This window comes from Sturnira hondurensis, unplaced genomic scaffold (genome assembly GCF_014824575.4).
Source record: "Sturnira hondurensis isolate 20B ecotype Veracruz unplaced genomic scaffold, ASM1482457v3 Scaffold0016663, whole genome shotgun sequence".
Lineage (NCBI taxonomy): Eukaryota > Metazoa > Chordata > Mammalia > Chiroptera > Phyllostomidae > Sturnira > Sturnira hondurensis.
The window spans coordinates 14,453,932-14,474,940 of NW_028089294.1; the positions used below are offsets into that span (position 1 = coordinate 14,453,932).

General features: G+C 46.0%; 1 protein-coding gene and 1 pseudogene across 2 annotated transcripts in view; both read right to left on the reverse strand.

The window, feature by feature from the left end:
- The window catches only part of BABAM2 (BRISC and BRCA1 A complex member 2), a 350,070-nt gene that overhangs the window by 43,396 nt on the left and 285,665 nt on the right, over window positions 1–21,009 (reverse strand). The window lies entirely within an intron of this gene.
- On the reverse strand, window positions 20,467–20,682 carry LOC119001495 (uncharacterized; annotated as a pseudogene).

The window sequence follows — 21,009 nt, forward strand, 5'->3', positions numbered from 1 at the left end:
CCCAAATTCAGGTCTTCAGAGTTTGAACCCAATGGTTCTGATTCACGAGGGTGTTCTTCTATCATCTGGGAAAGACTCATACTACATGTCTGAAATAAAGCCACAGCTCGCTTCCCATTTGCCCCCACACAGATGGAGGCTAATACTCTGCCAAGCTCAAACCTCCACGTCACCTTTGACCCTTCATTCTGCTGTTGCCACCTCTGGAAAGGCTCACCATTGACAGCGCATCCCAAAGAGGGCTGTCCACAAGGCTCTGTCCTATTGGGAGGGCACTGGGGGAGAGGGGAGGCTGGGGACTACATTTACTTCTGCTGTGGATAAACACAAGTGGGAATAGATATATTTAAAAGCAACAACCTACTTGACACAGCTGAATATACTTTTGGTTATAAGAACAAATGCCCACCATTTTAGGTCAGCTCCAAATTCTAGTCAATTCACACCTGAAGTAATTCAATAAACTTTCTCCACCTCTACTGCTCTGCTACCTGACCTACACCTTGATGCCAGCTTCATTACCTTAATTCCACCTCTTGTTCTAGCCCGCAGGGACTAACCACGGCCTCCTGCTGGTGGGGGGCAGCTCAGAGGAGGCCTACCTCCCCTTTTCTTCTAAAGAAGGTGTGGTACAGCTCAGGAGTCTCTGGTTGAAAGACTAAGATTTGAATACCCAAGTCCAAGTTCATATACAGAGCACATTTAAGGACAAATCAAAAGAATCAGATTAGGGATAAAAAAAGAGAAGGAAGTTCCAAAGGGCTTTAAAAGAAAGTACCTTCGACCTGGTCACACCTGAGCAGAGCCTGGTGCGGACTCCACACCGACCCCTTCTCGTTCAGCCTGCGGACTGCGCCTAAGCTCTCCTCCCTGCTCCACCTAATTCCTGACCTGCCAATACTCTCTGCTGAATATCTCTTTGTTTCTACAGCTAAATAGTTCTCTTCAGGTATGTTATTAATTAGTTGCATGGAAAAACAGGTTTGATTCTTTAAATGGTCAACTTGCTCAGTCATCACGCAACCTGGGCTCATGGAAAAGTCAAACTGAAACCTGCAAAGGACTGTGTGAGCAGGCACCCATACGGGTCTGGAGGAGAGGTGCGGGAACCCCAGGTCTGGAGAAATGTTTTACCAAGCGGTGCCACGTTTTATATGTACGCACACCCCCTGTCTAAATATACACGTGTGTGTATGTGGATGTATTTGGTTTAAGCAGCAGGGAAGTGTAAGGCTTGCACAAAAAGACAAGAGAGAGCTGCTTGTCTGAAATTCAAAGAGGCTGACCACAAGCGTTCCTGACCAGTGGTGAGAGGCGAGGCATCGTTTGGCATAGCACAGAATGGCCTATGGCACGTTACCTCTTTAAAGTCAGTAATGATTTGGTATGAGAGTGGGGCCAAAGGCACTGTTGTAGGTCAAATGAGAAAAGAGTGTGTGAGTTTGTGCATTCCTCTTCAGACGCCGAGTCTGTACTGACCCCTGTGCTAAGGGTGGGGGATGTTGAGATGAAGCACAAATGAACTCTGCCCTGACAGGCTCCTCACTGGGGAAGGCCAGTCAACAGAACAATCCCAATATAGAGTGAGAAGTCCAAAAGTGGGAGGATGCCTTACTCAGCCTGGGGTGCAGAGGAAGAGAGCCTGACCAGTTTCCAGGCAGGCTTTCTCTTTGTTCCATAAGTTGCTGTTTATCTTTAGTAGGTCATTGGAAGTACATCAATGGCCGTGCTTTGCTGCTGAGCTGCCCTGAGATTCTGGTTGACTAGCCCTCAGGTCCAGGGACAACTCCACTTTGCCTCCCAAGTTGCCTCTTCCCTTGGCGGGGGCATTCAAAGCACAAACTCCACGGTGGCTCGACAGGCCCCTTGGGCAGGCTGGTTGGTGACACGTGCTGGGTGTTGCACTCTCTTCCATGTTTTGCTCACGAGGGGCTGAACTTGATGGCCAAGCAATGCTGTGTTTGGATTGGCTGTGACTGTCGCAGGGGCCAGGCAGGGGGACAGGCTACTGGGCCTGCCCCAAGGAGTGGTGCTCAGGTATTCAGGCCAAAGTGGAAACGCTGTGCAGTTGTCCACTGTGAAGTGAAGGACCAGTCTTGTTTTGTTTTCACTTCCAATCCGCCAGACTCACACAATAAAACTGAATGGCTGAAACCCCCGTAATGTGCCGAAATGTCACAGCGGTGTCAAGCTGCTACAAACATTTCTAGATGCTGACTCAATTTCTGCGTGTGTCTCTCAGTCAGGTAATGAGCACAGTCTGCAGCCTGCAGACTGAGGAGCACCGAAGAAGCCTCTGGTCAGATGGCCCTGAGATGTGCCTGATGTGTTCTGGAACCGGGGATCCGGGCCTCGGCAGTGGCTCTCCCGGAACAGATGGCCTGTGCAGGAGGCCTGTTGGGCAATCTGATCACGGGGCTACCTGTGGCTTTCTGAGGGTCTGGCAGAGTTCCAGACAGCGACAAGTTTTCCACCATGACTTTCTGTGTTGCAGGGGCTGCCTTCTCACCCACGGCCTCTGCGCAGACCCTCAGAGACCCCTTTCCTCCCCCAGCTTCTTCCTAACAGCCCCTGCCTCTCCCCGAGGCTCCTCTGCTGTCTCCGTATAAAGCAGCTCTCCTGACTTTCCCAGGCCCTCTGTCGCTCCGGATCCTCTCAGGACAAACATCTAGTACCACACCCTGGTGACCTCCGCCTTCTACTCTTGGAGTAGCTTTCTCCCCTCTTAGAATGTTCCTGTCACCTCCCTGTCTCGGCCGTCCCCTCGAGTAGAAGCCACCCATTTTCCCAGACCTGCCTGCACCCTTGGACCTCCCCCTGCACAAAAGGGTCCCACCTGAGGCTCATTCCATTTGGCTGGATCGCCTCTGTTGATCCTCACTGCTGTCATCTCTCTAGTCGTTCTCCTGGTTACACATTTATAGCTGCTTCAAGTCTTCCCCTCCATCCTAACTTCTCTGATTATCTGGTGTGACTGTGGAGCTTACAAGGCATCCCTTCCAGCACCCGCTTCCCTGTGGCCACACCCTGAACCTTCTCATCATCGATTCATGCTCCAGCTGGAAAAATAGTAACTTCTAAAATCCTATTCTCTGACCACAAAGTAAAAACTGATTGATTCAGAGACATTTTTGAGTGTTGACTACGTCCAGGCACCATTAGGTGCTGGTAACAAAGAGATAAGTTAAACAACTCCTATTTTCCTGTGCTGGTTCTAATGACTATTCCAAAATGTCCCATCTCTTTAAAAATCCTAATCCTGCCCCTGTCACCCTCACTCAGATGATCCTGCTTCTAACGTCTTAGAGAAAATGAACACTCATGGGCAAACACCTCCATTTCTGGGCCCTCCCTCCCTCTTACTTATCAACGTATGTCTGCGTCCTCTCTTCCTCTCTCAGAGGAGGCCGAGTTCCTTCTCGTCCAAATCTTTCTTCACCTGCATCCCAGGTTCCACACTCTTAAGCCACCTCCAGGATTTTGCTCTTTCAATTTTCTCTCTTCTCTCTCTCCACTTTAGTTCCCCGTCCCAATGGTTCCTTCTCATCATGCTGAAGAATCTCTTACCCCCGCCAAGCACCCCTCTTGACCAGCACCTGTATTCACTCTCCCTTTAATCCCCCAAACTCTGGGAAAGAGGACTGGCTCAGCTTCCTCTTTGACAGTTTAAGGCTGTACGCAGAAACACCTGGCTTCCATCTCGCCCGTGCATGGACGAGGCTTTTACTACTGCAGCACTGTGCACAATGGCCATTCATTACTGACACGGATACTTTTCATTTTCATCTCACTTGCTGCTCCTGCCTTCAGGATGTCCTGCTCTCCTGGTTCTCATCTTGCCTCTGCTGCTCATGAGCCTGCGTCCAGGCCCAGCTGTTGCCTTCCCCAGAGCTGTCTGCAGGGCTCTCATGTTACAGGTAAGTTGTGCTTTTCTACCAGTCCCTCCTGTGCTAGGTGCTGCGTGGATCAGGTCTGCATCAATCAGGGTGGTTCCTCTCAGCTTCAGTCTCACATTTCTGGCAACTGACTGATTACCTCCACCGGGTTACCACACAAACTCCTCAAACTCAGTACATTCAGACTTATCATCTCCTCCCTCCCCCGCAGTTCCGGTCCTCCTCTTAGATTTCCACTTTCTACTCGGCAGTCCCAGAACTCTGCTGTTCCTCCTCACTCTCTCTGACTCTGAATGCTCGCTAAGGCCAGCTGATTCTACCTTTGCAGGGTTTCTAGAACCTGTCCTTTCCTCCCCCAGTCCCTCTGTTTCAACACCTTATACTATTTTGCCTGGACCAGTTATCCCAGCGGTTTTTCTGCCCCTGGCTTCCTCCCACTTGAATTTGGCCTTCACTCTGCTGGCAGGTGTGTAGCATGATAGAGACAAGGTCACACCAGTTTGAAATCTTCCTAGTGTTTTTCATCAGTAATGGCATATACTTTGAAATCCTCACATGCGTAACCAGACGCACATCTTTCCTGCCTCGTCTCTTATTTCTCCATTAACTCATGCACCCTGAACACGAAATTTCACGAATTATCTCCAGTCTTCGAAATGCACTGTATCAGTCCATGAGTGCACTGTCCTCTCCACCCAGGACACTCTTTCCTAGTTATCTACATAGTAGGCTTCTGTTTGCACCTGAAGACCCAGCCCCAAAACATTCCTTTTAAAAAAAGATTTTATTTATTTATACTTAGACAGAGGGGAGGGAGAGAGAAAGAGAAGGAGTGAAACATCCATGTGCAGGGGATACTGCTGCCTCTCATGCACCCCCTACTCGGTACCTGGCCCACAACCCAGGCATGTGCCCTGACTGGGAATCGAACCTGTGACCTTTTGGTTCACAGGCTAGCGCTCAATCCACTGAGCCACACCAGCCAGGGCTAAAACAGCTCTGTAGAACCCCATGGAAGTTGGTTTAACACAGCCGTGTTATATGCCTGTGTCACATCCAAAAGCATTCCCCACCCAGTCATCATCCGTGTGTCCGTACGCCCGCCTCCCCTGCCTGACTGCAAACTCCATGGAGCACCTGCCCACCCCTGCGACTGCAGGGCCTCAGGCGGGATCAGCCCCAGTGGACACTCAAAGGCTTGCTGAGTCGACTTGAGTGTGCATAGGCTTTTCTCTGACAGCAGAAGCAAGGTTTTGGTGATGGTGCCTTCTCAGTCATGGTGCCACAGACACAGCAGGGGAGAAATAAACCAGGAATGGGGGCCAATGCCAGCTAACAGATGTGGCAAAAAGTGAGTGTCAGTGAGCGGGCATGGGGCAGAGGACCTTTTAGTTCATATTTCTTTCTGGAGTATTTGCTTCTGTAACACTGTTCATGTTTCCTTGACAAAAAATAATATGAAATTCCTTGTAGGTTATGAATAATCTCTTGATATTTCTACAAAATGCTAAGGGCCATTTTCTGCATATCTGAAAGGACAGGTCAGGTTCTGAGGGCTTTGCTCTGACCGGGCTGCACACTCGGCCTGTGCCGACGAGAGGGGGCAGGCCTGGCACGAAGCTGCACCCCGAGGGCCCCTGGGCCAGCACAGCCCTGAGCCTGAGAACAGGGTGGCAGCCCTGTGGGGCCAGCAACATGTTTGCTTCCACAAGTTGGTGTACATGGAAAGATTATTCTTACAAATGCATGAGCATTAGAAATTTTTTTAAAACACAAGAATATACTTTAAAGACATATTATTTTATTTCTTCTGTTTGATGTGGGCAGTGTGGAGGGGCGTAGCCTTTGCAAGCTCTTTCTGCTAGCTTATGAAAACTAAAATTTTCACATGTCAGCTTGAAGATTTCACACATGCACATATCTGGTTAAAGGAGCTGGGCCTGAATGTTGGCTATCTTAGTGCAGAAAGGGCGAGGCTGAGGTTCGTACTGAGGACAGCTGGGCGCCAGGGTCCAAGACCCAAACGTGGGAAGGCACGCTATAACACGGAGCAGCAGACTGAATGGGCATAGTGGGCAGCAAGGACCACAGACAGATTCTTTCAAAGGCCAGAGATGAAGGTAACTCCATCCTTGCTAAAATCATCTGATGGCTGCGTGGTACAGACATATTTTGCTTTGCTACGTAATTTCCTTGGCACTTAACTAAAAATTGTGTCCCAGAATTGAATTCTAGTGCTCTTTCTAAATGGGAGCTGAGTCACAGGTACCTCAATGCTGGGTCTGCAATCTAAAGTGGGTGACTCATGTCTGTAAAATTCTGAGAGAAAGTACCAACCAACCCGTTGCTTAGTCATCTTTTGCATGGATGCTGGGTTCATGAGCTCTGTAAACTATAATGAGCTATCTAGCCTTTTTGCCATCTCTTTATTCTTTTCTAAACAGTACAAATTACATCTCTAAAAATAACTTCATCTGTGCAAGTGAGTCACTGCGACCTGACAAGCTCCCACAAGTCACCCAGCTAAACTGCAATATTTACTTGTGAAGGTACAAATCTTACTGTCATATTAGCCCCACTTTTCCTTCTGAGATCAAAATTTGGTACGCTTGGGGAAAGAAGAAGGGTGTCATCAAATGTTTCAATGAAAATATGGTTCACCCTGACCTTTGATATGGGCAGAGGTTTGAAGTGGGGATGAGAAAAGAAACTCTTTGCAAGCTACTTCTGAGAGCTTATGGAGACTAGAGTTTTAATATTTCAGGTTGAAGATTAATGAAAAAACTGCATTTTTCTTTGGTGAGGGGTGCTTATTGGCTGTTAAAAAATGTTGGTAATCTTATTTACTTTAAAATCCTGAATTGTGACATTATGACTTTTTTTTTAGCTATGACATTTTGTATGAAAGGCCCAGCCACGCTAATAAATGCATATGCATTAAGTGTTAATCTCCAGTAGCTGATTCTCTCACCACACCTGGATTCTCAAGCCACACCAGGAAGCTTCGCTGTCCCACCGGTTTGCTGGGAGCAGTCCAGCCTTCGGGCCTGCTGGCCCTTCTGGGCCTGGAGTTGCCAGCTCTCAACAGCCTCACGCCAGCCTGTCCCCATCAGGCAGTATGTACAAGGAATTCAGCTGGATGCAGGGGCAGGTTACCTGCAAAGAGCTTCCATCTTCATTAATTAGGCAGTAATACTGAAATATCAAAGCACTGTTAATCTACATGCTGGCTGAAGCTGGAGAAAAAAGTATTCCTCATCAGTGTTTAGTCAGAAGCAGAACGACTGACACCTCTGGCCTAGAACGTTCCACTGCTCAGGCTTCCCCTTTAAGAGAGCAGATCACTTGGCCTCAATACAATGGCCACGTGAACAATCTCTCCCACAACATGGGGCTGCTCTGGAAGAGAAAGATGCAATCACTGGTCCATCTGAAAATTCCCCAGGAAATGGCTCAAAAGGCCCATTGATTGGCACCAACGAGGTGGGAGGCTGAATCACTGACATCCCTCCTGGCTCCTGTGCACCTGGCTTGCTGTAGGGAGGCCTGCTGGAATTCCCAGGATGCTGCTCTTCATTCCGGTGGGCAGCCGCACCCTGACGTGGTGCCTGCTGTAGGACCTTGGGTCTGGTCGCTTCTCCTAGGTCTTCACTAATTCAGCCTCTGCCCTGAGCCCCAACGTTGGCCATGTACTACCTGCATTGCCACACTCTGGCTCCAGGACACGTGCCCTCTCGTCTCCCTTTCATTCTGACAAGTTTGATGTCACCTCATCTCTCTAAGCCTCTCTGTTCTCCTTTGCAAAATAGGGACAGCAGCCATCTCCCTCTCAGGGTGTGACAATGAAAAGACATCCTGTCAATGAATGAGTTCTACAGACTGCAAGTGTGCTCTGACCACGCCCACCCCCAGCACATGGTTGCTGAACCCCCAATGAGTGCCTGACATTGTGCTGGGCACTGTGTATAATATTAATTGAAAATATCACTTAGATGTTGTTTTTGACCTTGACAAGCAAATTAACCAGAATAAGCAAACAAATACACAAGACAGAGTCATCCAAGATAATCCAAGTCTCATAATTACATTATTCAGATCAAGTACTATGAGATGTGGATAATCAGAGCAGAGAGAACACTGGAGATAGGCCTTAAGAAATGGAAAGAGACAAAGGCCAAGAAGAGAAGCAAGCAGGGGCAATGAAGAGGCCAAGGCCGAGTGAAGGAGAAAGCCTCATGGACAAGACGAGTCTTGCTGCTGAGAGAGGCCAGTGAAACACCCTTGGAGTGAGGTGATTGATTACAAACTCAGGTGGAGGCATGGGAGTGGCCAACACCTTCTATTTCTACAGCACAGGATGGTCTCCGGTGTGAGTTAATCCTCATTAAAACCCTGTGAGGCAGGCAGGAGACGCCCAGGTGAGAAAAAGCTCAGGGCCACAGGTGATGAGGCTGGGGACTTGACCCGGGTTTTCGGGCCCTGAGGTGAGTGTTTTCCCTACTATCTGTGTAGTTCTCAGCACCAGCTGTGCATCACACTTACCTATGACGCTGTTTTTAAAAAGATATGTGCTCAGCAACCACCTCTGCCCTTGTTCTGACTCAGTAGTGGAGGGGAGCTGGGCAGAAGAGAAAGGCAGGGAGGCGTTCAGGCATCAGACCTTTTCAGGGCTTTGAGGGGTCTGGTGTAGGCTGGAAGTACGAATACACTGTGCTATACTGCGTGGGGCCCCCAGAGATGAAGGGGAACTTGAGCAGAACTTGCACACCACTCCAGGTTTGGAGCCTCCGTTCCCTGAGTCTGGTCCTGCTATTAAAGCTGGATGGAAGGGCCGATGTTCAATCAGGGTAGCTGGTAAAACCCGTCTCCTAGATGAGGACGTTGTTTCAGCTCCGTGTGTCTGTCTTCACTCCTGTTGTTTCTGTCTTCACCAGCCTGAGTGAAAGGGTCTGGCAGCACTCCAGAAGACTGGCTGAGAGTGGCAGCTGTGCAGGCGAGTTCCTGGGATGAGGGCCCAGCAGCCTGCCTCTCTCCGCAGCTCTCATGAGACTTCGGCCGTGTCAGCCCCCGCAGATGGTGTCTTGTGGACGCTTCCCCCAGCTCCCGCAGGGTCTTCTTCAGTTCCACGAAATTCTGGAGGTCCCTACCACGGTGGGCTCTCTTGGGCTCAGACTTTCCTGAGACAATGAGTAACTTGAGGGCAGGCACCACCTCACGTGGGCTTGTACTTCTGACACAGGAGGGCTCAGACACTATCTGCCTCCTCTGTGAACCAAACAGAATAAACCTTGGTCTGACAACTCAGCATTACGCTCCGCCCTTCTGGCGCCCTGGGACACACGCTGACTCCTATCAAACCACAGCTTCATCTGACCAGTCTGACAGACACTTGATTTGAGCCATATTGGCCTGCTCCTTATCTCTCTGCCTAAGCAAGAGGTCGGCCCTTTTATTCCAGGGGATTCATTTTCCACTCTGTTTCCTTCCCCAAAGTTACAAGTTTTAAAAGGTTTTGCCTTAAGGAACATTTTCTCAGGCTGACATAATTCTAAGCCAACCACAAAACTTGGTAATTCACTAAGCTTGTCCAACTTTCTCACAGACAAGTGTCTGATTTTTATTAGGCTTTTTGAATAACAGCTCTGAACATAGTTCAGTGATGGACCTCCATTGCTGCTTTCACAAATAGTAACCTGGTCTAAATACTAGAAAGGCTCTCTTGTCTCCTGTTTATCACACCAAACCCCCCTTCAAAGTAGACTCTTAAAACCTCTTGGATGCTTTCCCAAAAGAATTCTCCCAGTTCTATACCAGCTAACATAACTCTTCCGCCTCTGCCCCTCTTAGAACATATTGGTACCCATCATATCCACACCCTCTTTCTCTCTGCACACAGGTTACTTGTGAACGCTCTTGATGGTAGGAACCACCTTTAAAATCTATGTGCCCAGAACTAGATAAGTGATCATCTGAAATTACTGCACATTCCTCATTAGCATACATGTCATGAGCCAGGGGTAATTACGAAGCTTGAGCACCCATTTTAAACCTGCCATTTTCAAACCGATAGGCAGAATCTTCCAGTGTTGCACTGAACCTGTAAGTTGGCCCTTTCCCTTTTACTGCTGGCTCCATAAAGGCTGGCTTCAGGGCGATCCACGCTTTCTGGATTTATCTAAAACCCTTTCTGATACCATGGGGCTGCCTCGGTTTCTATACATCAGTGGAGCACTTTATGTGAAGGGCACAGATGTTCATCGTGCTACCCCAAGTGATCTACAGAGTCAGCGTAATTCACATCAGAATCCCAACAGCATTCCTGACAGACATTTTTTTTAAATCCTAAAATTCAGCCCTGGCTGGTGTAGCTCAGTGGATTGAGTGAGGTCCTGCAAACCACACGATCGCAGTTCGATTCCCAGTCAGGGCACGTGCCTGGGTTGCAGGCCAGTCCCGGTTCCTGGCAGGGGACGCATGAGAGGCAACCATACATTGATATTTCCCTCTCTCTCTCTCCTTCCCTTCCCCTCTAAGATAAATAAATAAAATCTTTTAAAAAATCCTAAAATTCATATGAAACCACAAGACAGTGAATAGCCAAAGCCACCCTGAGCAAGAAGAACAGAGCTGGAGACAGCACACTTCCTGATTCCCAAGTATGTTAAATGCTACAGCAATCTAATCCACAAAGCACTGGCCCAAAAACAGACACACAGGCCAGTGAAACAGAAAAGAGAACCCAGAAGTTAAATCCATCCATTTACAGTTGACTGGCCTTTGACAGGGTTACCAACGACACACAAGGGAGAAAGGACTATTTTTTCAATAGGTGTTGCTGGGAAAACTGTTTATCTACCTGCAGAAGAATAAAACTGGATGCTTATCTCATACTATAAACAAAATTCAACTCAAAATGCATGAAAGACTTGAATGTAAGGCCTGAAACTATGAAACGACCAGAAGAAAACATAGGAGAAAAGATTCTTGATACTGGTCTAGGCAATTTTTGGGTATGACACCAAAAGCGCAGGGAACAAAAGCACAAGCAGACACATGTGACTGCATCACACTGACCAGCTGCACAGCCAAGGAGGCAGAGGGCAGTGAAGAGGCAACCTATGAAGTGGGAGGACATATCTGCAAACCATGCAACCGATAGGGGTTAACATCCTAAGGACCTCATACAAGTCAACGACAAAGACCAAATAACCCAATTAGAAAATGGCCAAGGACCTGAAGAGACACCTTTCTGAAGAAGACATACAAAGGGCTAACAGGCACATGAAAAGGTACCACTGCCAGTCATCAGGGAAATGCAAATCTAAACTACAGTGAGATATGACCTCACACCAATTAAGATGATTATCATCAAAAAGACAAGATATAACAAGTGTGTAGGCAAGGATGTGGAGAAAAGGGAACCCTTGTGCACCATTGGTGGGAATGTAAATTGGTATAGCTACTATGGAAAACAGAATGGAGGTTCCTCAAAAAAAAAAATGAAAACAGAACTACTGTTTAGCAATCCCACTTCTGGGTATATGAGGTCTGTCAGAAAAAGCTCAACCATTGTTAATAAAACCAGAACGGTTTGCACAACATCAATGTAACCTGGCAGCCAAGGAGAGTGGACTGGAATGCGCATGTGTGAACAACAAGGATTTCGCTGTACTGGTGAGTGGGGGTGGTAGATACCACTGAGTGAGCATGTGTACTGTGTGGCCATGGCATTAAAATGATTGAGTGAGTAGAGCAACGAATCTGCATCAAATTTTGCATTAAGCTCAAACAGTTCTCTGCACAAACTATTTAGATGATTCAGAAGGCCGAAGCTATGAGCAACTGGTGATTGGTAGCTTCATCATGACAACGCATCATGTCTCATGCAGAATTTTTCGGCGAAACATCAAATCACCTAGGTGACTCAGCCACGCTACAGCCCAGATTTGGCAACCTGCAATTTCTGGGTTTTCCCAAAACTAAAACCTAAAATCACCTTTGAAAAGGAAGAGATTTCAGAATGTCAATGAGATTCAGGGAAATGGAAATACGACAGGGCAGCTGATGACATTGGGAGAACTGAGTGAGGTCCCAAGGTGCCTACTTTGAAGGGGACCGAGGCATCATTGTCCTATGCACAATGTTTCTTGTATCAATTTCAATAAACGTCTTTATTTTTCATATTATGTGGCTAGATACCTTCTGGACAGACCTCATATATCAGAAGGAAATGAAATCAGTATCTTGAACAGATAGCTGCACTTCCATGTTCATTGTAGCACTGTTCACAATAGCCAACAAACAGAAACAATCTAAATGTCTACCAATGGATGAATGAATCAAGAAAATGTGATACACACAAACACAAAGGAATATTACTCTTCCTTTAAATAAAAGGAAATCCTGCTATCTGCAATAAAAGGGATGAACATAGAGGACATTTTGCTAATTGAAGTAAGCCAGACACAGAAAGACAAACACCACATAATCGTACTTACACATGGAATCTAAACCAGTCAAACTCACAGAGGCAGAGAGGAGAGTAGGAGTCACCAGGGTCTTGGGAGGGGGACACAGGGAGTTGTTGATTCAAGGGTACCAAGTTTCAGTTGTGTGAGACGAATGAGTTCTGGAGACATAATACACAGTCCAGTGACTGCAGTCAACATTCTGAATTGCATACTTGAAATCTGCAAAGAGGGTAGATACAAAGTGTCCTCACCCCCTGCCCCCCCACACACAGAAAAAATGGTAACTATATGAGGTGATGCATATGTTAGCTTAACTGTGATCATTTCACAGTGCGTGTGTGTCAAAACATCAAGTTGTAGCCCTGACTAATGACTGATGTTTTGGCAGGTGGTGGCTGCCATCAGCTCGAGGCCCAACCAAATCAAACACACCCAACCACCTTGCCTTTACAAAGACCTCCTCTATTTGGATGAGATGGATGAAAACTCTAAGGCCGAGGAGGGTCTACGCTCTTCTGTAGAACTGTGCACATCTGAAGCAGTTGCCTCCTTTTATCTCAAATGCTGCCAAACAAGTCAAAAATGCCACTCGGCTCTAGCCACGTGGACTTGGACGGCCGTCTTCTACACTGGGAAAATCAAGTAAGGTGCTCCACATCCTTTTCTGCACCCAAGGTTCTGCATATGTCACCTCGGTGTTCATGCACCCCCTGCATAACTGACTCCTGAATGTCGAGGAAACAGGACAAGGTCATATCGCTATAGGAATCAAGAAATAACATCATTGTACGGTGTGTGAGCAAGATGAAGCAAGGCAGAACAGAAAGGCTCAGGGAGGGCTTGACTGTGGACAGTCGGGACCCGACTTAAATTGTTCTGCATTTATGGCAGGTTACCAAACCTCCCTGCTCTCTATCTTTCCATTTGTAGAAGCGTAGTCCTGACTTTTATCTTACAGGATTACTGGAAGGATTACATGATGTAATGCACAGAGGGCATCTGGCACAGTTACTGTTGCACAGTCAATGTTCCATACATGACGACTATTAGCGTGACTTGGACTAAGGGCTGCAACACTTTCTCCTCATAGAAAGAGCAGGAGTCATCAACAGATCAAAGGGAAAACCATGCCATCTGGGTGAGCAGCAGGCTGACTCTTAGTTCAGGCATGAGAAGATGAAGGTGGTGTCTGGTTTAGGTCTAATCAAATGCATGACCAACAGCAGCAGTGGCCAAAACCCTGTCCACAGCATAAAGGCCACAAAGTGGGGCTGTCGATGCCCAACACCACCACATACAGAGCTTTTTTGCAGATCTGGTCCTTTCTTAAGAGACAAGGTTTACATTATTTTCTGGAACAGTAGGATAGAATAATGATTTTCTAATTTTAAGTTCCATGAGGGAGGGACTATGTCTTATTCATGTATCTGATACAGTGCCCGGCCCAGAACAAGGGGTTCAGCAAATAATTTTAATTGAATTATAATAGTGGACCAAACCCTGTTTTCCAGGGCAGAGTAACAGCAAATAGCACACACACTGTGAGTAGTGGGTGCCAAGGCCACATTCCCTCCACTGTTTCCATAGTGTGTGCGGTCAGCCAAGTACTGCTAAGTGCTATTAGTCAGGTGCTGTTAGGGCCTCTGACGGGATTGTCACACTGAAAAAAGGCACAAATAAAATCCAAAAATCTCTAAAGGTTATTCTTATTGCAAAGCCTGTGTTTGTTTTTAATCTTTCCACAGCCAGGTTCACATCTGTGGCCTCCCTTTTATGGGCTCTGCAGCTATAAATCTAAAAGAAGACAGATAAGGTAGAAACCCTGTTAAACAAAACCCCCACCAAAATGACAAACATTCAAACAGGAGTGGCCGCCTTTATCTCATCGCCACCCAGGTTTGATGGAGTCTGTTTCCCTTTTACAAAGGGCTTGCTGTCCGAGAACCACACATTTTACCCGGGAGACCAAAGTCACTCCCCGGGCAGGTATTTCCCAAAGGAGCTGTATGGCACGTTCCAGGGCCAGCTGCTGAGCCCACTCTCTGGGTGGCTACAAATGCCTTGATGGTTATCTGTGGTTGGACAGATCGGGTTTTTTGATAACTTCAGTCCATTTTCCTGGAAATATGGGGATGTATCCACATGCTGACTCATTCGGGGTGCAGAGAGCACAGAATGCCCTATAGAGGGTGGGGACTGCAAAGGCTGAGGCTGGGGGTAAAGAGAAGGAGCCCTTAGTGGGAAGAGGAAACAACGTCCAGAGGATTGCTCTGGATTGATTATTTACAGACCGTTTGCCTGCAGCCAGATAAGAGATGGATCTTGGCTCACAGCTATTACCTGGTACTTTCTTTAGGTCTTCCACTTTAAGATCACAATTTGACTTGTTTATTAAGGAATTTGGTTGCCTTGGAAGTTGGGCCTGTTTCCCTGGTGATAACTGTATAGTAATTGCTCCTGTTTGTTACAAGCCTCTGCTTTTATTTGCTGAAATGTTGGATGTGGTTGCATCTTTCTAGGTATGAGATACTGTTAAAGAGACAGTATTTAGTATATTTAGATGTATAAAACTTGCTTTTCACTGGAAGGATTACAATATAACTTTGCAGAATTTTTCTGCTGAGAATAATCTCTACAGTAGACATCAAGTCACACTACACCCTAAGAGTATGAAGATGACTGAGTCACTGATTTAATGGGGATGCAGAGGAAACTTAGGAAAACTTCAGAGAACCAGACTGGATTTTGACCAGGGCACTGGGGCTGGTCAAAACAACGAGGACCAGCAATATCTGTGATCTTAGGCAGACCCAGCCCCAAAGTGGGTCACTTTCACAGAATTAGTGACACCAATTAATATGAGTCACCTTTTCAAGTGCTGGGGCTATTCCTTGGTACACTCCCATAACTTATGAAAAGCCCTTTCTACTATTACTAGAGTTCCAGTTCATTTTTTAAAAAATTACTATGCTATGTGATACCCCCACTTCAGCTTTGTAACACAGTAAAACCAGAATATGTGTGAATCCAAGCTCCCTCGCAGAACAAGGCTCCTCCTTTCTCATTAACCTTCCCGCCTCTCTCCTCAGAGAGCCACTCTTCTCCAATATGGATTCACCATTCCTTTGTTTTATAAAAACATGGTTTTATTTCTGTTTCTTTACCCCTAAACATATATTGCCTTGCTCTGCTTGTTTTCGAGCTTTTTACATAAAAATTCTCCTGTGACTTGCTTTTCTCCAGTCAACATTAGTTCCTGTAGTGAGGTGGAGCGGAATATGAGCAATGGACTACGGATGGGAGGCACGAATGGGACTTCTAACCCGGCCCTTTCAACCCTGACCCGCTGGCCTGGGGCAGAAGATGCAGGGCAGGCTGCCGAGCCCAGAGGGGAGGGTGGAGGTGGGAGAAGCCAGGCCCTAGAACGTCTGCAGGAGGCAGATCTTTCCCTGATGACCCACCAATGACCAGCACTGAACTGATACCACAAAAAATGGACCTGGCTGTGTTAGCTACAGAGACTGGGGTTGCTTGTTACAACCACGTGTCAAGGTCAAAGTCCTGGTTGTTGATACTGTGCTACCGTGTTCAGATGTCATTGCTGGAAGAAACTGGGTAAGAGTACATAGGACCTGTCTGTATTAACTGTTACCCTTCCGTATGAATATACAATTGTCTCAAAATGAAAAGTTTTAAATACTATGAAAGGCTGTATGGTAAACATGGAGAAGTATAAACAAAACTACAGAAGGCAATTTCTCGCTTCTGGAAAACAAAAAGAAAGTGGCAGTAGGTACAGAGGACAGCCCTTGATTTCCTTACCTCGGAGATGAGGATGGTACCTGCCCTTCCAACTTCATGGGAGATTTGGAGACTCCAATTAAATGAGATGATAAATGGGAAAGTACTTTGAAATGGTGGAAAGTCTTATATTGGGATTGAAGAGCCATTTCTAATAACAACTTGGGAATGACAGAATCTTTTGTAAGAGCTAGAAAGCTGCAGGTGCTGAGCCTTTGTGTTAACTCCGCAGCCGAAATTAAGCAGAGGTTGGGATTTGCACATCTGCAGTAATAAGGCATTGGAAACTTGTTCCAGGTACTAAAAGGGTATATATATATCATGCTATACTCCATAAAAGAAATTACAAAATTGAGAATATATACTTGTATTAATTTTATACACATAAGCTGCTAGGCTGAATTTTTTTAAAAAACAAATAAAAGTGGGAAGAAGAGGAACAGGGTAGACTGAGCAGGGTTGGATGAGAGAGTTTTCATAGTGTGTATTTTTTTAACATGATGAATATATTGCCTAGTCAAACAATAAAATAAAAAATACTAAAGGAATTCTTAGGCAGGGTCCCTACATATTTTGCATGTGTGGGAGGGACAATCACTCCTTCTTTCTCAAAGTCTTAGTTCCAAGAGCATGCAGTTAGCTGAGTGTTATTGCCAAGGTGTGCGTGTTTGTGCACACTCATGCACATGTGTATGTGTGTGAAAGAACGTGCTCACACATGCCGGAGAATTCCGGCCAAGCCCCACTTCCTTCCCGTTTCCCCCAGATTGGGAATACTAGGAGTCGTGGAGCAGGGATCACTAGAGAAGCAACCCCTGCTTTTCCATTTTCTGCCTGTTGGTGTACTTTCGGGACATCGATGGACTTAATTAGATCATTACCTCACGTGGGGAAACTGAGGCTGACCTAATCACTTGACAGGACAAAATGAGACCAGAAATGGGAGCTGAGGTCTTCCCTACCACTTTGGTACTATAACCACTGGTCAGTCCCTTACTGGGTCATACGTGGCTTAAAAAACTAAGGCTCTAAGGATACCAGGGTTAAATTTGGCTTGTTTCACAGGACTTTCTAGTTTTGAAAGAACCAAACTTGCAAAGCTGAAATCAAGAAGCAGCCCTGATTGTGTAGGTTTTCTGCAGCCCCGTGATCTCTGGAACAGTGAAAACAACGCATGACATTGGAGTAAACTGTCTTTGAACATCAGAGTGTATAATCTCTTTCTGTTTACCCTCTGTGGAGTCCACGGAGCCTATAATCTTGGGCTGCTCACCTCCCAGAAGAATGGATCCTTTACTGTATTCTATCCTCTTGGTTATAGGCCAAATGAACAAGTTTTCATCTTCTTATAAACACAGTGCTCGAGCGCTGTCCCACTGCAAGGGGTCCTACCTTCTCACTGACTGATGGGTGGGACAGTCTGAACTACCGGTTTTGGCCTGCTCCACTCTTCCAACATAGAACAAAAGCTATGCCATTTGGAGACACTTTCTTGAGACCACAATTCATTTCTGAGGTCTCAATCAAGACAAGAGCTTAAGGAAAAACTTTGCAAATCCTTTCAATTTGTCTGACATAGGAGACAGTTTACAATACATATGAGGTTTCCAAGCTACAGCCAAATGAAAAATAAAAAATATTAGCATAGCCAAAGAGAGCATTCACTAGTAAAAGCCTCAGGGAAGCTGAGTATAATACACCACGAGCTCCCTTGGAAAAGAAACATGTCCCACTCAGCCCATACTTTCAGGGTTCAGGATGGTGCCTGGCACAAACAACATGCTTAAACATTCACCGAATTCAATTCACGTGTGACCTGGGAGTACGTGAACAAGCGAACCTCATTTCTACAAATGTTTAGGCCTATGGAGCTAAACAAAACTCCATGTCTATCCTGAAAGACTAACTGGAAAAAATGCATGAAACTAAATTTGTATCTTTATTGGGAAACAGACTGAGTGGAGACAATGGTTTGGGTGAGAGATTTCAGGGTGGCTGGCTTTTACCATGAATGTAATCGCTAGTTCTCTGGCCTCAATCACACTGAGAGAGTCCCTTTTGCAATGAACTTCACCAGACTCACCTGCACACAGTTTCCTGATCAATGGTGAGTACCACGGTTACCCCGGAGACAGGAAATCCTTAATCCACCTTCTCAACACTGGAGAGAATTCAAAAGACTTACAGTACAGAGAAACAGACTCACAGTTGGTGGCATCAGAATTAACACTGGGGAACGCTGCAGGACCTCATTTGCAGAAAGCAATGAGGAATTAGGATCCTTACGCATCAGGTATACTGGGGTTGGGAATTTCTTGGCCATATACTTATCTAGGGTCTTCTAATTGTTATAAAAGAGGCCACACAGTGTTGTACTGCACTCCCCTGCCTCTTTCAAATCATGGCATGTACTCAGAAAAATGGTATGATTTTACGGCACCCTGGGGAAAATGTGTGAAGCTAGCAGAAGTCACTGACCATGGGTCCAGCTCCTCCAAGGACTAAAGTGATCAGTAGCCTGTCTATAGCCTATTTCCAACCCAGTGGTGCCCAGCACGTGGACTGGGAAGCTTTAGTGAACTGTTGAGAGAGTAAGAGTTCCAGAACCAAAAGGTCTTAGTTCTAATGCTGTTTCCTTCAACTACTGGCTGTGGGACTTCTAGCAAGTTACTTTATTGCTAAGTGTCCTACTTTCTGCTAATGTAAAGTGGGGTAAATGGCCGGCTTACAGAACTACTGAGAGAATTAAATGGAATTATGAATGTGGAGTACTTAGCACAGTACTTTGCATATAGTGAGAACTCAATAAATGATTTTACTTCTGTAAAACAATGGCATTATTATCATTACTAACTACTTCTAGAGGTCACTTCTTATCATCTCAGCAACCTCTGACTGAAAATAGATTGGAAAAAAATACCAGGTTGACTGAGACTGAAAGAAGGTTACCAACAAAGTACCTGCTAGTGAACTGTGTTTTTTCAATTTGTTCAGGTGCAAAGTTGTGGTAAAATACATATGACACATAACCATTTTAAATGTACGGTTCAGTGGCTTTAAGTATACTCAACACCACGCAATGCCAGGGCATTTTTCATCACCCCAAACTGAGACCGCACCCGTTAAACACAGTGCCCTGGACCCAAGAACCTCATTTTCCCCTCTGCCTCTGTGAGTCTGACTGCTCAAGGTTCCTCAAGGAAGTGGAACCACACAGCATTTGTCGTCTGATGAGATGAATTGTGCATTGACATTCTTTCACCCCCAACTGCCTAGAGGCAGGGTTTAATCCAGCCGGGTCCCTCCTCAGTACAGAACCCACTCCCAGTAGCCTCTCTGGGCACAGGCCCGGCCACCCAAGCATTCGAAAAGCCTCTCTGTGGGGAAGTGTTACCAACAATTTCAAGTTCCAAACCAGATGCTGTCCAGTGAGAAGCACGACTGAATCCTTCTGCTAAGGGTTTAGTCAGGCCAAATAGTTCTGAGCCATCCAAACCGTGGACCAGGACCAGGGGTTTCTAGATGGGAATGGACTCTAGGTTAAGCTGGTGAGAGCCTCCACCACACACGGGAATGTTCACTCATTCACTCTTCCCCTGGACACCCAGTGGCTCAAAAAAGTCCACAGACCCCAAACTGGGCTCAACATTTTCACACTGGTTCCTCCTAATACAATGCCTGCTTCAAATGATGGCATCATCAGCTACCTGGGTGCCTAAGAAAGAAACCTGTGAATCACCCTAAGTTCTTAGTCCTTTACCTTCTTGAGACCAGTCACTAAATTCTGCTCATTTTACTTCCAAACTATTTCCTAAGACATTTTCTTCCCCTCCATCTCTAGTGTGGCTGCTCTAGTTCAGGTCAAATCATCTTTTTAGGTTTCCTGGCCCCCATTCCAAATCATCTATGTAACACCAAACGGTCACTTTTTAAAATAGCAAATACATGCCACTTCTGCACCGAGCACTCTTCGATAACTCCTCACTGTCCTCAGCCTGGAATGTGTCTCTGAGTTCTGGGCTCTGACCACCTCCTTAGCTCAACACCCCCCACCCCCACCCCGCTCCTCAGGATCCCCTCTGCACCTGAGCAATTCGAAACCATTTGTGATTTCTGGCGTATATTCTATTTCTTCCCTTAGCACCTTTGCTGATGCTAGTCCCTCTGTCTGAAATGCTCTTACAGCCCCCTGTCTGACTGGGCCCATTTTAAACCAATTTCACTCCATGGTTTTTTAACTAAATCATGCAGAAGGAAAATGGGTGGTGATAACCATTATTTGGGTCCACATGCATTCTCCTAAAAATAGATTTTCAAGATTCATGTGTCCCGACTTGTTTGGATTCCGATTTGAACAAACCAACTGTAAAGAAACATGTTTGAGACAAACAGGGAAATTTGAACACAGGCTGGGTACTAGCTGTAATAATGTTGTATTAGGTATGTCTTTCAATTAGCAATGATCGCGCCTCAGATAAACCTCATTGGCTACGTTACTGCCACTGTGCAAAGCTATATATTAGGTACACCTTAAAAAAATCCTTATCTGTCAGAGTTATACACTTAAGTATTTACAGGTGAAATGAAATTTCACATTTGCTTCAAAATATGACATAAACTTTTCAAAGATTAAATTAAAAGGAGAGATCGTTAAGGTGGACAAAACTGCAATAGGGGTGCTGGGCACCCCTATAATGGGGGCTCATTATATTTTTCTTTCTACCTTTGTATTTGTTTGAAATTTTTATAATACAACGTTTACAAAAAAAAGATTCATGGACCATCAGCGTAGACCCAGCCCACAGAAATGGTTGGATTATCCTGCTGTGTTTAAACCAAAA